Source organism: Hippopotamus amphibius, chromosome 8, assembly GCF_030028045.1.
Source record: "Hippopotamus amphibius kiboko isolate mHipAmp2 chromosome 8, mHipAmp2.hap2, whole genome shotgun sequence".
Lineage (NCBI taxonomy): Eukaryota > Metazoa > Chordata > Mammalia > Artiodactyla > Hippopotamidae > Hippopotamus > Hippopotamus amphibius.
The window spans coordinates 60,500,243-60,516,236 of NC_080193.1; the positions used below are offsets into that span (position 1 = coordinate 60,500,243).

Consider the following 15,994-nt stretch of genomic DNA (forward strand, 5'->3'; position numbering starts at 1 on the left):
TGCCTATTTAAGATTTATTTTATGTTGTCACAGTGATGGTTGAGTTTAAGTTAATACAAGTAAGAATGTCTATTATATAGTTATATTCTGTTTAGAGTTTTAAAAGTGATTTTGCATGGTTATTTTATGTGATTATTCTAGCAAGCTAGTGGGAAAAGCATACGATTAAGAAGACAAGGAAGCCTGGAGAAATAGAAGCATTTGAGGACATGCTGAGAACATATTTTTCCCAAATTCTGGTCTGGAACTTTTTTATTTCTTATGGAGATAGTAAAGTTTTTTTTTTTTTTAAATTGGAGTATAGTTGCTTTACAATGTTGTGTTAGTTTCTGCTATACAGAAAGTGAATCAGTTATATGTATACATATATCCACTCTTTTTTAGATTTCCTTCCCATGTAGGTCATCACAGATCATTGAGTAGAGTTTCCTGTGCTATACAGTAGATTCTCATTAGTTTATCTGTTTTGTGCATAGTAGTGTCTATATGTCAGTCCCAAAGTTCCAATTCATCCCATTCCTTCTTGGTAACCATAAGTTTGTTCTCTACATCTGTGACTCTGTTTCTAGTTTGCAAATAAGTTCATCTGTACCACTTTTCTAGATTCCACATATAAGCAGTATTATACCTTTGGTTTTCTCTTTCTAACTTACATCACTCTGTATGACAGTCTCTAGGTCCATCCACATCTCTGCAAAGGGCACTATTTTGTTCCTTTTTATGGCCGAGTAATATTCCTTTGTATACATGTACCACATCTTTATCCATTCCTCTGTCAATGGGCATTTAGGTTGCTTCCATGTCCTGTCTATTGTATATAGTGCTGCAGTGAACATCAGGGTGCATGTATCCTTTCAAATTATGCTTTTCTCTGGATATATGCCCAGGAGTGGGATTGCTGGGTCATATGGCAGCTCTATTTTTAGTTTTTTAAGGAACCTCCATATTGTTCTCCATAGTGGCCGTACCAATTTACATTCCCACCAACAGTGCAGGAGGGTTCCCTTTTTTCCACATCCTCTCCAGCATTTATTGTTTGTAGATTTTTTGAGGATGGTCATTCTTACCAGTGTGAGAAACATTAAAGATATTAAGAGCACTGCCTGGGAAGTCAGAAAAAAACAAAAGTTCTTGGCTCCACCACTTGCTAGATATTGTATATGTTTTTTTGTACAAGTTACTTAATCTCTCTGAGCCCGTTTCCTTATCTATAAAACGAGGGGTTTCCTCACAAGATAAAAAAATAACGTATATAAAGAACTTTGCTTAGTGTGTGTCACACAATATTGCTTTAGAAAGGTTAAATGTAGAGTGAATAGTAGTTGTGGTAGTAATTGTTTCATCAGGTTGTCTTGAATCAAATGATGACCATTTCCCCCTTTATTATGATATAAAAATCATGCCAGGATAATTTTTGTTTATTTCAGTTCTAAGTATTACGATAAGATTATGAAGCTCATCAAAAGCAATTTCTTGCTATTAGTTTCATTTCCTCAATGCAGCTGTGTGGGGGAGTATAATATAGCTGTGTTAGGGAGAAGGAAGAGGGCCCTCTCTTTTCTCGTTTGTTTACCAATTTTTGGTTGATATGGAAATTTTCCTTCAAGCAGCTCAAGATGTGTCCTAACCAAAAATACCCTTTAATTTTGAAGAACTAATATTCATCACACAGAGCAGTTTAAAAAGTGGAAGGCAGCCAGTGACTCTTGGTCTTAAAATTAAAATGAAGCAAGGAAGAACTACAGAGACTAGGAGAGAGAAAAAAACTTCTTTTCACCCGCTTTTATATTATATCTAATTTTTGCCTAGGGTTTAAAGTATTGATGTAGATTGTTCATGAGACATGGGGGTCCTAGCAGAATGATTCTGAGGAAAAAGAAATAAGATGCTGAGCTGCCCAAGGTCTAAGGTGCTGATGCAGTTAGCAAAGTCTTTTTCTGTTTTTATTCTGTTTTGTTTTCCCCATGAGGAAACCTGCTCAGGGTTCCATGTATGGAGGTTGACCGAATACACCAATCTCAGTCCTAACTCTGAAAGCACTTGGTATTAAATGACAGCACAGTGTGGCAGTGGGAAGTGACTGACAAAACGCTCGGGAGATAAATGGCTGTGGTCCTGTCTGTGGAGAATTAGCTGCATCCTACAGGCCTGGCTCTAAGAAGAGGGATTAACAAGTGGGTCATAGTTTCAGGGTGGGAAATCAGCTTGAAAGGAAAACCAGAGACTAGTCAGCGTGGCAGATGGGTAAAGTATGTCTTGCGTCAGGGATGGGGGCAAGGTGAGGTGCCGTAGATGTTCTGACTTCCCCTGACCGTAATGCACTGTATCCGAGGTCCGTTTGGCAGCTTTTGATTTGGAGAAGTAGGAAAGAAGCATGAGAATCCAGTAACACTTGGGCCTGAGAATCACAACCATTCTAATATGGTGGCAAACCTGAAGTTGTTGGAAATGCTCATAGTACTGGCAGAATTAGAGGCAGGGGATTTCAGACAGGCACCAAATATCTGTAATGTTCTTGGTACAATGCAGAGCAATAACAATGAAAAAATATAGTGTCTGAATTTAAGGCGCCCACAGTCAATTTGGCAGAAGGGACATGCAACTCAAATAGAGAACAGAGAACAAAAGAAGTCAGGACATGATTATCTGCCAAAATATAATAGAAACAGCAAAGGAGGTCAGAGCAGAGAGGGGGAAAATGGGAACTTGCTTAGCAGTAGCAAAGCGCACAACACAACATCCTACTCTTGGTAATCTCAGATCATGTTGAGAAAATTGTACAAATAAATGAAATAATGTTAATCTCCAATGAGCCTCTTTCTAAAGCAGAGATACAAATGCAGTCTCTTGGATTTGTTCTCCATTTTCAATCCTGCCAACCTGGATTTTAAAATAATGAGATATTGAAAATTATATTACTTTAATATGCAGCAGACACTGTTCAACCCACAAATCAGAGGAGCAAAACTCCTAGAGGTGATTGACAGCTGAGGTCACAGTCACAGATATTCCCAGATCAGTGAGGTTATCTATGCATATCAAGGGAGAAGAAAGTCTGAATCAGAGAGAACTTGTCCTGTTTACATGATGTTGAAGCAGCCCACCTCCACCTGCCAGTTACCATGCATACCTTGACCAGTTTTTCACATCTCATTATTTTTCAAGAGAAGACACACAGATACCCACTTTTTTTTGGAAAAAAGTAAAAATTCTCATGTTTCAATTGGAAACTGATTCAAAACACTCCAAAACATTGTTCAGGCCCAACAACATATGTCTGTGGGCTGAATTTGGTTGGCAGTCTGCCGGTTTTCCACCTCTTCTTGAATTTATAGCTGCTCCTAAGAAAGCAGGAGCAGGGTGTAATGATTAGAGAGAACTAGAGTCCTCCAAATAACTTCTGTACACACAATAAATCCTAATAAGTGTTTAGAGACTGATTAGCACATTACTTTATGAAAAACCTCCATTTATGTTTAACTTTTTTCATTTAGGTCCTTGTTTTGTTTGTCTGCCTTTTACAACTAGGCTTATTTTCCTTACTTGGAAGAACAAACTCTTCTGCTGGTAACCCTCCTCAAAGCGTTTTTCTAACCATTAAAATATGTTTCCAAAAGGTTAACTTTTCTAAATAATAGCAACTATAATAATCCTTAGTTTCCCTGATTTTTGCAAAATCATAAGATATTGGATACAGACCAGAATATCTATACTTGTAAAGGATGAATTGTTATAGGGGAAATAGAAGAGAGTTTTGTATACCTTGAGTGGTGATAATTATAATAACAACAGTGTAAACATATGTGCACACATGAATGTACACAAGTACATGTGTGACATTCACAGTGCATAGGATGAGGAAATCTAGCCCAAGTGTGGTTGTATAACCCGTTTTATCATATGTGTTATCTATTAATAGATGATTATCTCTAAGTTCCCAAAGTAGTTGTGACAATGGATATAAATGATATGGGAGGACAGAGAGAAAAAGAATTACTGTTCAATAACTTTTTAATTAAATAGCTAATCCTGATAGACATTTTAAAACTCTAATATTTATGAATTCCCATTTGACTTCAAGGTTTCCAAGCCAAAATCCTATATTTTGCTTTATGAGGAGCCTAAATTAAGATAGAAATTTGGCTACATTACTTCAAATTACAGTAATACTCAGTTAACTGTAACCTAGTTCAAAAATGCATATAACCATCTCCTCTACCTCCTACCTCCTACCTCCTGGAGAGAGGCCTCTGAACTCTACTTTGAGGAAAGAAAAGCAAAACAGGACTTAAGTGAGAAAATATCCCCCAAATAAATCCTGGGTTGAGGTTCCTAATAATGCAGCTGAAGCTCTTCAAGGGACTATAGCATCATAAGAGCCTTTAGTTAACCAGTCTAGAAAGGACACGATTTAAGATGTATAATATACAGAGCATATTGAAATATCTTCAAAGACTAGGATTGAAAAACTCAGTCAAAAACTTTTAATTTAAATACTGTGGACTCAAATATTTTTTGCCATTTTGATATTCTTGGGCTTCATGAAAGAAAGCCTCACTGCCCCAAAATTTCAGATTAAATTTGAGTGAAAACAGCAATATTTTGTGGAATCTATTTTGTTCCCACACTAAACGTCCTTTGACATTTAACAAGCAAGAGAACGGTTTTCCAAGGGTTCAAATTGACATCGTTTTACTCAAACTTACTACGTTCATGATATAAACAACAACAAAAAAAACAACCAACCAACCAAATTTGCTAAAGTTTCTACAATAGACCTAGATTGCTTATGTTATGATCCTACTAGGTTTTTCATTTATGTAAAATAATTCATTTTGTAACAATTGTTAGGATTGGATCTATGTTCTGGACAGCTAAACATCATCTTTTAATTACTCTCAAATAGGATACTAATAGTATTACTTTCAGGTACATTTGTGTCTGTGTGTCAGTCTGTATTACCTACTTAGCTACTTACTTACTTCTCTCTGCACTGTTCTCAGCTGTGATCCAGACCACTCCCCCAAACCACCAGCACATTCCAAAGTGAAGCTTACTTCCAGACAACTTAATTAGAGCAAAAATATTAACAAATATGAACCTAGTACCAGTGGGCTTTAAAAATAAGACACTGTAGTAATTAGTAACAATTTTAGGACACTGCAGATATGAAATAAAAAATAACTTTATATAATTCTATAGACTTGTTTCTCATCAAAGTTCAGTGTGCATCTGAATTACCCAGGGTGATGGCCAAACATGTCCTTTCTCAGGCTCCTCCTCAGTCCTGCTGAATGGGACTATCTTGGGAAGGTACAGTGAAATCTGCATGTTTATGAAGCTCCTCACACTGACCCTTGAGAATCACTGCTTTATAGCTGTCTTCTTCCACTACTAGAGATATTTTTTTCAACTGAAGTTGAGTTATTCCTGACCCTAATTCCCAGGAGAAATCTTAGCTTAATGCAGGTAATCTTTAATTCCAGTGAAATGGAGTTCTGTGAGTTCAATTATAGCAAGTGATTATGGCTTTTAGTCAACACTTGTGATGCACAAATCAAGTGTGTTGCCCCCTTATTTGCAAGTCCCAGTGCCTCAGCAAGTCACTCCTTCCTCTTTACACATTTGTTTTCTCCCTGACCACAGCTTCCTCTATTGGAAACCTGGTCATTCATTGCCTCATTCTCTTGCGAGGTTGAAAGTCCTACAACTCTACTAACAGTCTCCCATGTGGGTAATTGAGCTAGCTCTGAATACCCAGTGTTCAGAACTCTGACAGTAACAAACCTCCTAGTTGATAACAACCTGCAAATCTGAACTTCTGAGTATTAGTTCTCTGAAAATGGTTGTTTCTTTCCACCTGTTAGATAAATCTTTCTATTCAGCTTGGATCCCCAGTTGCCAGTATTTACCAAGACTGTGACCAGATATTTATGTAATTATTAGACACTACTATACCTTCTGTCAATATTGTGGATAGGAGAGCTCTCCAGCATCTGTTCATTTCAGATGGAGAGCCAGATCCTGGTCCTTTTTCACCTAGATAAATCACGAGAGATGACAGGTCCTTCTAATTAAAAAAATACATGCACATGCACGCGCGTGCACACACGTGCACACACACACACAAGTAATTTATATAGAAAGAACATTGTCCTACCTCACACCAAACACAACAGTTATTTCCAGAGGGATCACATTTCTTAAAAATTTTAAACAACAAAACTTTTTGAGAGGAAAATATATGAACAGTCTGTGTAGCCTTGGATTAGGCAAGAATTTCTTAAGAGGACCAAAAAAGCACTAATCATAAAAAGGAGATAGATGATAAATTGGATGTAGTAAAGCTAAGAACCTCTATTAATGAAAAGATTACATTAGGAGAGTAAAAAGCAACCTACAAATGAAAAAAAAGTCATTATTGCAACATATATATAAAAAAGAAAGTTGTATCCAGAATATAAAAAGGACCCCTGCAAATCAGTAAGAAAAGGACAAACACCCTAATAGAAGAATTAGCAAAAGTTTTGCACAGGTGCTTCCAAAGAATATCACGTAGCAATGAGCTACACAAATGAGAGTCTGAGTGAAATAAGCCCAGCAATAAAAAGTATATATTCTAGATTTCCATTTTTATAAATTTAAAAAATAGGCAAAACTAAGAAGATAGAATTGTGATTATCCTTGGTGGGGAGGGGTGGATAGTGACCGGAAGGGAGCTTCAGAGGTCTTCTAGAGTGCTGATGATGTTGAGTGTCTCGGTTTGGGTGTGGTTACACAAGCGTGTATTCAGTTTGTGACGGTTCACTGAACTTTATACACAAACACAGGCATACCTATACACACACATAAACACAAGAACTATTTAAAATTTATTTTATGCACATGTAATTGAGCAAGAGAGAAACTAATTTTTAAATGCATTTAAAAAGATATTCTTGCAAAAAAATCCAAAACAAAACAAAAAGATATTCTGAAATATTTTATCTTAATGGTGCTGTCATTGTCACAACAATGGACTATATTACTGTCCCATTCTCAGACATGTCCCTTTGGCACTGAAATCCAATTCAATCAATTCAGTCTGAAGACATGAGGGTTAGGGAAAGAGTAATCGGATACAATAACAAATTTGCTAACTAAAACAAATGTCAGCCACATTTTACTACTGTCAATCACTGATTCCCGTTAATTACTGTGGAACACTAATTATGCAATATGCAGCTTCCCCATATTTTAACTTGGGCAGGCCAAGATGGAGATAGAGGGAGCCTGGTGTACTGCAATCAATGTGTGATTAGATTTAATCTGCTTGATAAAAGTGCTTTGCAACTGAGTCATGTCCTTTAGAAAATAAATACTATAGAACATGAAATTCCAGGAAACAAGCAACTGCAGGTTGAGATGTATATTTTTTCACTTGATACTCTTCCAACAAAGATTAGAGAATGAGCCCTGTCCCAGAGAGTGAGACTGCTTGTTTTGCCAGTGTTTTTTAATTCTGTGGCTGCCGAACAACTTGTTCTACAGCTGATGTTTTCTCCTTAAGTGACATTTCATCATCCAGTGCCCTAAGATAGTCACCCTGTTTTCCCTTAATTGATACTTGTACGCAAGAGGCGGAAAATGGCTCAGCGTTTCTTGCTAGATTAGGTCAAAACTGACAGAGGAAACAGAGAGAAGATTGCATTACTTATGCCCCTTATGGTTCTCCTGTGTATCTAAGAAGATTGCTATTTCATAAAATTTCTTATGCTGCCTGAACATAATTACAATAGCACAGGCATTTTGTTCCTATTTGCTTTTCTATTTTTTACGGCTTACCTGATCACCAGAGGGAAATTCAGAAGCAGTTCCACTAATCTTAACTTTATTTTTCTTCTGTGTCCTTAATAAGATATAATTGTACCCTTGGACCTCTCTTCCTTGAATGCTTCATTTTGTCATTCCTGTGAAGGCTTTAACTCTCTCTTCATTTGATTGGTGACCAGGAACATTAAAAATGCACCTGAAAGTTCAGAGTGGGGTTCCTGAAGCTTTTCCCCCAGATTGTTGGGTGCTCTTATCATAAGATTAATGTTCACAAATAGATGCTGTGAAATTTATTCTGATTTAAAATGAATTAAGAAGCATCCATTGAGAATACTACTGTTCACTGTGTAGCCTCAGTTGATGGGGATCCATTCTTCTGGGTCTCTTTGCACTGAGTCTTTTGGAAAGGGATTATGCCTTAAACAAAGTCATCAATGTTTTCCAGGATCTATAAGACAACACCCACATTCTTTAATAGAGCTACAAGGTTCTCCTAATCCAGCCCTACTCAACTATCTGCCCCTAGTTTTCCCAACTAGCCACCCCCACTCTGTCATTTGTTGTGGGTGTTCACTTTGCTTTTCCTTAAATCTTATGATCTCAGCCTGCACTGCTCTTGACATCCCTTCTCTGCCTTTTGAATCCTGTTTATCATACAACATCAAGTTCGGTGTCATCTTCACCTGAAAATTGCCCTCAGTCCTATTTGCCATTGCACTCTTATCAGACTCCATTGTAAGCAAGCATGCTTATGGCTAACTCTACCCCAGAATTCTTAATAATTTTTCTAGAAACTGTGGGACCTAGCAAGTCTGTTTCTCAGGGTAGAGGCACAATAATTATTTGAAATATAAAGTCAGTTGCTTTGCTTCCTATTGGATAGAGACTAATGGCCTAAGGTGCCCAGGGGATGAGAACTAGCAACAAGGTACCAAGGTAGCCACACAGTTTTGTTCAGTACTTATTCTACTTAAAACATATTTTATATTTTGCTTGTCATTTTCACCATTTAGGATACCCATGTGCAACAACAATAACTGTATTACAATTTATCCATGCAGCTGATCTGCCAGACTTTGTCAGTAAATGCAGCATATCACCCAGATTTCCTGTGATAAGTTAACTAAATGCAAAGCCTTATTATCACATTTCCTATGTATAATACCTGCCCAGTCAAAGACAGTGTTACCCAATGGGGTGGCTATGGTCAAATTTCTTTACTGTGATCTTCCTTTCTCATTATATTTGACATTTTTGAAACTGAGTTTTATTACACTCTTTCCACTTATGAAAGTGGTCTGGGAAATTAGACTTAATAGAGATGTAGAAGCCACAGGGAAAAAAGAAAAGGAGAGTGAACTGGAAGGAAAGTGAAATTAAAATGTTATTTTGGTAAATGGCTGCTCTGGTGGAGATGACAAACAATTGCAATGCAAGTTAATTACTGACCTGTCAGGAAAGTGTAGTATGGAGGTTATGCCACACATTACTGGAGCTACCACGGCCACGAGTCATTTCCACAGGGGCACAAACAGACCATGCTCTACCACAGATCAACAAAAGATCTTTCCAGGGGACAGAAATGAGTTTCTCAGGGATACATTGTTCATCTGTGGAGTTTCCACATACTCTTAGTAGACCTGGAGAAACAGCTCTTCCTACACATTCCGGAAAAGGAATGGGCTCATGTTGCCACAAAGAGTTCCTGTATATTAAGGCAGAGAGGACCTTGGCCCTTGGTAGTTGTGGTGACCAGACAGCTCACTGCCACACAGTGAAAACCCAGGCTGACACCCATGCCATGGGAAAACACTGGGGCACACTCAGTGCTTACCTCTGAGACAGTCCTCCTCACAAAGTATTTAGTGGAAATCCATGTCAGGCAAGAGAATCTTTCTGTTTGGAGAAAAAAATATCAAGCATATGAAGAAATTTGAAAAAAATATCAAGTACCTGAAGAAATCTGAAACTGAAGGGAGACTTTCTCTATTGTGAGAACACAGAACCCTGCTAAATTCCAAGATGGTCATACATGTGGTCATTTTTTAAAAATAAGAAATAAACAAAAAAGTTATCTGAAGTGAAAGTATGGTATTGTTCATATTTTTAAAAAATTTGCATGATTTTCCAAATATACTTTAATGTTGCCCTCAGAAGATATGAAAAGCATTGCTTCTTTGCAGCCTCTAACTTAATCATGAAATATCCGTCATTCATTGGCCCTGAGAACCACTGGCCAGAGTAAGTTATACATATTCTTTTCAAAATAAGAAATAAATTCAGTCAAAGACATTCCTATTGGTAATGTTTCCCTAGGCTATGTACTCTGGCATTAACTAGTTTCCATATTTTCCATTTCTATATTCTGCAAACATTTATTAGGTCTCTATTGTTTTGTCAGGAAGCACAGGGACATGTATAAATGATTAAATAGAAAGACTTACATGATCTATACTTAATATGGATGCACTGTGATCATTTTATCTACCTGATCTCTGTCAGATTTCCTTTGGAATTCATGTTACCTTATTTTTCCAGAGACAGTTTCTACTTGATTTGGGGGTCTATGACTAAAGCAAGGGTGTTTGGAGATGCAGGACTTGAGATCTGTCCTGGGACTATGAAACAGGCTGTGGCACCTTGGGGAAGAGTCTCAGTATCCTTGAACTCAGTTTTCTCTGCTCTGTAGCATGTAGATAATATCAGAGTGCCAATTCAGTTTCTCCTAACTCAAATAATTCTTAATATACTTTTATTTTAATGTTGCTGATGGGAAAGAGATGTCAAAAATACACTTTCTAACTCAAAAGGGCAAGCTGCTGAGCCTTAGTATAATTAACAGAGTGCAACAAATAATTGACAGAGCAGCTATGAAATTTATGATTAGATGAAATATCACATTCATTCCTATTTGGATATTTGCAGTGTGAGTGGGAGAATCAGGCCCAGAATATCACTGAGCCAAGTCTGTTGAGCAGAGCCAAAGTTTATGTGGCTCTTATGAAGTGCATTCTCATCACTGTTTCCTGTTTTTAAAACAGTATTGAAAGTGGAACTAGTGTAATATCACAAGCTATTCTTGCTCTTCTCTTGGTACATATAAAATCAGGAAGTCTAGAGAAGTTGTGAAGCCAGTCTTAAGTGATTTACATTTAAATTTCTAACTTAGGGATGTTTATTTGGAGAGTTTTATAAAATCAAATAGATATTTTAAACACATGCAAAATGAGCTAATTCTTCAATATTTTCATTAGTCATTCACCATGCCTCTGTGTGCCTCCTATAAGAACACAAATGCATGTCATCAATGTTTTTTCTCATAGAATTTAAGAACAACGATGATGATAAAGATTAGATGATGTTATAGAAAGAACAATGGAAATACTGAATAAGCATGTAGATCACATGAAACTTAAACTTAATATGATGTTTAATAAAATGCTTGAGGTTATGAAGTTGCATAGAAATAAGCATGGACAAATATTACTGATTTTATGATGTGCTCTACCAAATCTAGAAAGCTGAGAGTCAGTGAGAAAAGAAAATACAGGTGGAACAACAGAATATGATTTCAAAACCCTGTGTATATTCTTGGAATAACAACATAGAAAGACTCACAAACTAGAGCTCTTCATTGCCTTTCTGAGTACATCCTGAAATGGATATTTATGTTCCTGAAATTATATTCACTCCCTGATGCTGGGAGCAAGTCATGATGGACCCTGGGGTTTGAGCGTTTCTTTTGACTCAAGGTTGGGCAGGCTTTATAATGGAGTTGGTTCCCCTAGAACCTTCTTTCATTAAAGACTCAAAAATTAGAGCACCATGGCAGGGTCGTCACGCCCCACACCTCCAGGAGGCACCATTTACTAGAGTGCAATGCTAATATCATATCCCTAGGTCACACACAACGTAGAATTATCAAAGTTCTTCTACTGCAGGACATTTTCCCACATAGCCAGAAGAGTTTCCAGTATGAGATTCAGGTAAGTGGTTCCCTGAGAGTTACTGGGAAGTCTGGCTAATCATTTACGACATTGTGTTAATTAGTTTAATCATTCCTCTCCCATATATACCTCTAAGTGATTCACTGAGCAGATGAGTGTAAGTAAAAAAGATGTAAGTAAAGAAGAATGGATGATGGAATTTCAGAAATGTTGACCCTGTAGAAGAGACAGAGCCTAAGTAGGTGCTGCAGTGGGAGGCTTTGGCAGCCAAAGTATGAAAAAGATCATAATGTGCACTGTAGAGGAAAAAATTAATATTAGGATGTAGATGAGGGGAAAATAGGAAAGTTGGAGTGTAAAGAGAATGAACTGTAAGTAGGTTCCAAATACAACTTGCAAAGTTTGGCCTAAAACAGCCTTATCCACGTGGTATGAGAGGTTTCTAACAGGATGAAAAAGAATAAATCATCTCTGAACCCACAAGCACAGCAGTTAGAAGTTTCACAGCCACCAGCGCAACTGTCATTTCTGGCCATTAGATTTCTTCCTCCTCTGTCCTCCCTCCTTCCTCAGTTCCTGCTCAGGGTGAAGGGGTCCTGCTTCCCTCTGTCTTGCACTCAGTTCATCCATACAAGACATTTGTGTATTATGCCAAGGAAAGCCCTCTTCCCAAATTCTCTCCCTCAAGGAGTGTCTAAAATACCGCCTCTTACAGCACTGGTTGGCTTAATAGGGATGAGGCTCTCAGTTAACCTTTCAGCCCGATAAGAGGATAGCAAGGTGATCAGACTCACCCACACTGAGGCCAAATGCCATTTTCTTCATGAAATCTAACACTTGTCTTTTCCTTGAGTTCCTTGGTGCTATAGTTTTCTTCATGACACATTTCAATATCTACCTTATAATTTCACAGTTATTTGCATACCTCTGCACTGCTGAGTCCTTTGCCTGAAATGCCCAACCTGCCCTGACTTAGCTCCAGCATCAGCTGATCTTCTTTTGCAGACTTTCTTTCTCCACACCTTTCAGTTCCACTGGAGTCTGATGTCATTGCTTCTTTCCCCACTGGGCACAATTCTATTATCATTTAATTATTGATTTATTTCTTTATCACACTCACCAAACTACTGTAAAGCACTTGGTTGAAACAAACAAAAAATGAAAATACAAAAAAGAGTATACTCTAATGTAGTGCCTTGCCACTCAGGAAAGTCTCAGTAAACGTTAAACAGATAATTTATTTTCTGTGGGTAGGAAGAGGTTTGTGTCATTTGCTGTATTTTTCTCCGAGCAACATGGTGCTCTACAAAGTCAGAAACCACCAAATATTTGCAAATATGGGAGTAACTATGAATAGTATCAAAAGAATGCCATTGTAGAACAAAATACAAAAGAAGCTGAATAAAGAGAAAAAATAGAGTGCAATAAATAGAGTATCAATGAAAAGTGAAGGCGAGGTCAGTTGGGAAAGGAAGTGATGGCTAGAGGATACAGTGAGAAAGGAGAAATAACATTAACATTGGTAGGGGGAGAGATCAGCTTAAAGAGGAAGGAGGAAGATTCTGAAATTCTTTTCTGTAGACTGTCCTCGAGAAAACACATGGGAAAGCCAGATAAGAGGCTTTTTAAAGTAATCCAGCCTTTTGACATCAACTCATCACCAGGCAAATTATGGGTTAATTGTGAAATCAATACAAGAATGCAAATGTTGATTTGACAGCTGAAATTTGTGCAGAGTGTGAGGAAACAACATGGGCTATAAATGGCACCTGTGGGGCTATGTAAATACAGTGGCTTCATGCTTTTGGTCAGGAGAGAGTGGCTTTAGCCTGAGTATTTCTCTTACCAATATTACAAACACACCACCTTTAGAGTTTGAATCTAATGAATAATCTGGAAGATCAAGCCTTGAATATACTCCAGAGAGAACCCAGATTTTTTAGAAAAGCTTTATGTGTTTAATCATAAATTCCCCTCAACCCTCACTCAAATCCCTTGGGCATCAGGTCATACCAAAACATTTACATTGTTGCTTATGTAAATCTCCAGTGATATTTCTTGAGCTCCCAGAGTTCTACACCGCAGTATCAGAAGTGAAAAGGACCCTACAGATCACGGCAATCCTCTTTGTTGCCCATGCCACCTCACTACCAATTTTCTCCAGTGATGAAACAGAGGTCCATGGACTTCTTCAAGGTCACAAATGTAGCCATTAGAGATGGTGCTGCGCTAGAAGTCATCATAGGTTCTTTTTATGCAATCAGTATAATTATAATGAATCCAAGGCCTCCATTGCATTCACAATACCTAGATTCTCATTCTTTCATTCATCTTTACTTCGCCACTGAAACATACTCTGAAAAAACTCATGCTTTTATTAGTAGCGTCTTTATAAATGTAAAAATTCCGTAGATTTGCTTTATTTTGAAATATCTACTTAGCTAAGAAAAATTGAAGGCTTCAGTAGTAAGTGATACACAGAATAAAATCAAAAATGTATTATCCTATACTGGAGTATGTGGAGAAATAACTATATCATTTGCGTGTGATTGCTTTTACTTTTTAAAACACATTTATACATAAAAAAACCCTCTCTATCTTATTCTAGTTAGATGTAGAGGTAAGATCCCTTATGCATACATTCGTGGTTAGATACTGATACATTTTAAAATCCTTCTTAGTAATATAGTTGTCATCATATTTCTGTGAAATAGTGGGGATAAGATTTCCTTTTATTCAAATTTTTATTTCAAATGTTGAAAGAACTCTTTTTTTCTCAGATAGATTTTTAAAATAGATCACTTGTGTAGGATTATGAAAATGAATACATTCAAAATAAAATAAGTAGCAAAATAAATTGGTTAAGGAATTCTTACCACAACTGTCCTGTAAACAACTTTGTTAGATATAACTGAAATACAATAAAGTGCAAGTGTTTAAAGTGTACAATTTGATCATTTTCAATATATGTGTACAGTTGTTCAACCATCAGCACAATCAAGATAACAAACATATCTATCACCCCCAAAATGTTCCTTATATCCAGAGTCTACCCTGTCCCTATGCAATCGCTGATCTTTTTTCTCTCACTTTATGTTAGTTTGCATTTTCAAAAATATTATATAAATGAAATTGTAAATACTCAATGAGTACTTTTTTGGTGGAGAATTTGATTTCTTTTACTCTGCACAATGAATTTGCAGTTCATCCATGTGTTTGCATGTGTTAGTAATCCATTCATTTTTATTGTTGGGCAATATTTCATTGTGTAGATAAACTAGAATTTGTCTATTCATCTGTTGATGGGCATCTGGGTCTTTTTTTGGGGGGGGGTTGGATAAAATAAATACTTCTTCACTTCTTTCTGCCCAGCGTGCTTAAGAAAATTGTTAGTCACTCTGATCCTCATTTTTCTCCTTTATAAAAATATGAGTTTAATGTCAATATCATAGGAACTTTGTAAGGATTAAACCATCTCATTGCCTGGCACATAGTAAATACTCAATAAATATTAACTTCTTTTCTGAGTTATCATTCAATTGCCTAACTGGTTTCAATAATGAGGAAACTCTTTTCCTCCCGTTAAAATGCTTTTATTCTTTTCTAGTTCTTTTAGTGTCCACTCAACTTGAACATTACTGTGAGTCTAGCCCCATCATCTCTCCAGTCAATGTAGAGGTACCAATACAGTTGGTACTTAAAATATAATCTTTCTTTTGGATTATATTGGCTTCTATAACTGACTGCTGACAATTTTTTCTAATTTTGTACCCACGTGCCCAGACCAGCTATGAAATATCTATATAGGTGAGACATGGAGACAACACTCAGGATAGAAGAGGGTCTGTTTCTAGAAGCTTAGGAGTGATATTTGCATTGCAAATAACCTATTTGAAAAGAGTAGATGTATTCACTTGAGGAACTTGTGGGGAGGAGCAGCTGAAAAGGATTATGGATTTGGGCAGCCACTAAAAGCCCCCCTGGTCCACTCACCCAATTTATTTCCTTTGTTTTCTTTTTCTGAATTACTGTGTTCTCACAATCGTTCCTTTAAAGCTTGCCCCCACTGGATTTTCCTGCCTGCGTCAAACACATTCCATTAAAATAAATGTAAATAAATAAATAGTGTTGATGTGTTGATTTTCTCTTTCTCACATTCTTCATAAATATTATATCCATCTAAGCTACTAAATCTAGTTCAGTTGGCAGATGGCAGTGGACAATGGAATTTTAGT

At 36.9% G+C, this 15,994-nt stretch overlaps 1 protein-coding gene across 2 annotated transcripts in view; it reads left to right on the forward strand.

The window, feature by feature from the left end:
* The window catches only part of ARHGAP15 (Rho GTPase activating protein 15), a 652,966-nt gene that overhangs the window by 11,018 nt on the left and 625,954 nt on the right, over positions 1 to 15,994 (forward strand). The window lies entirely within an intron of this gene.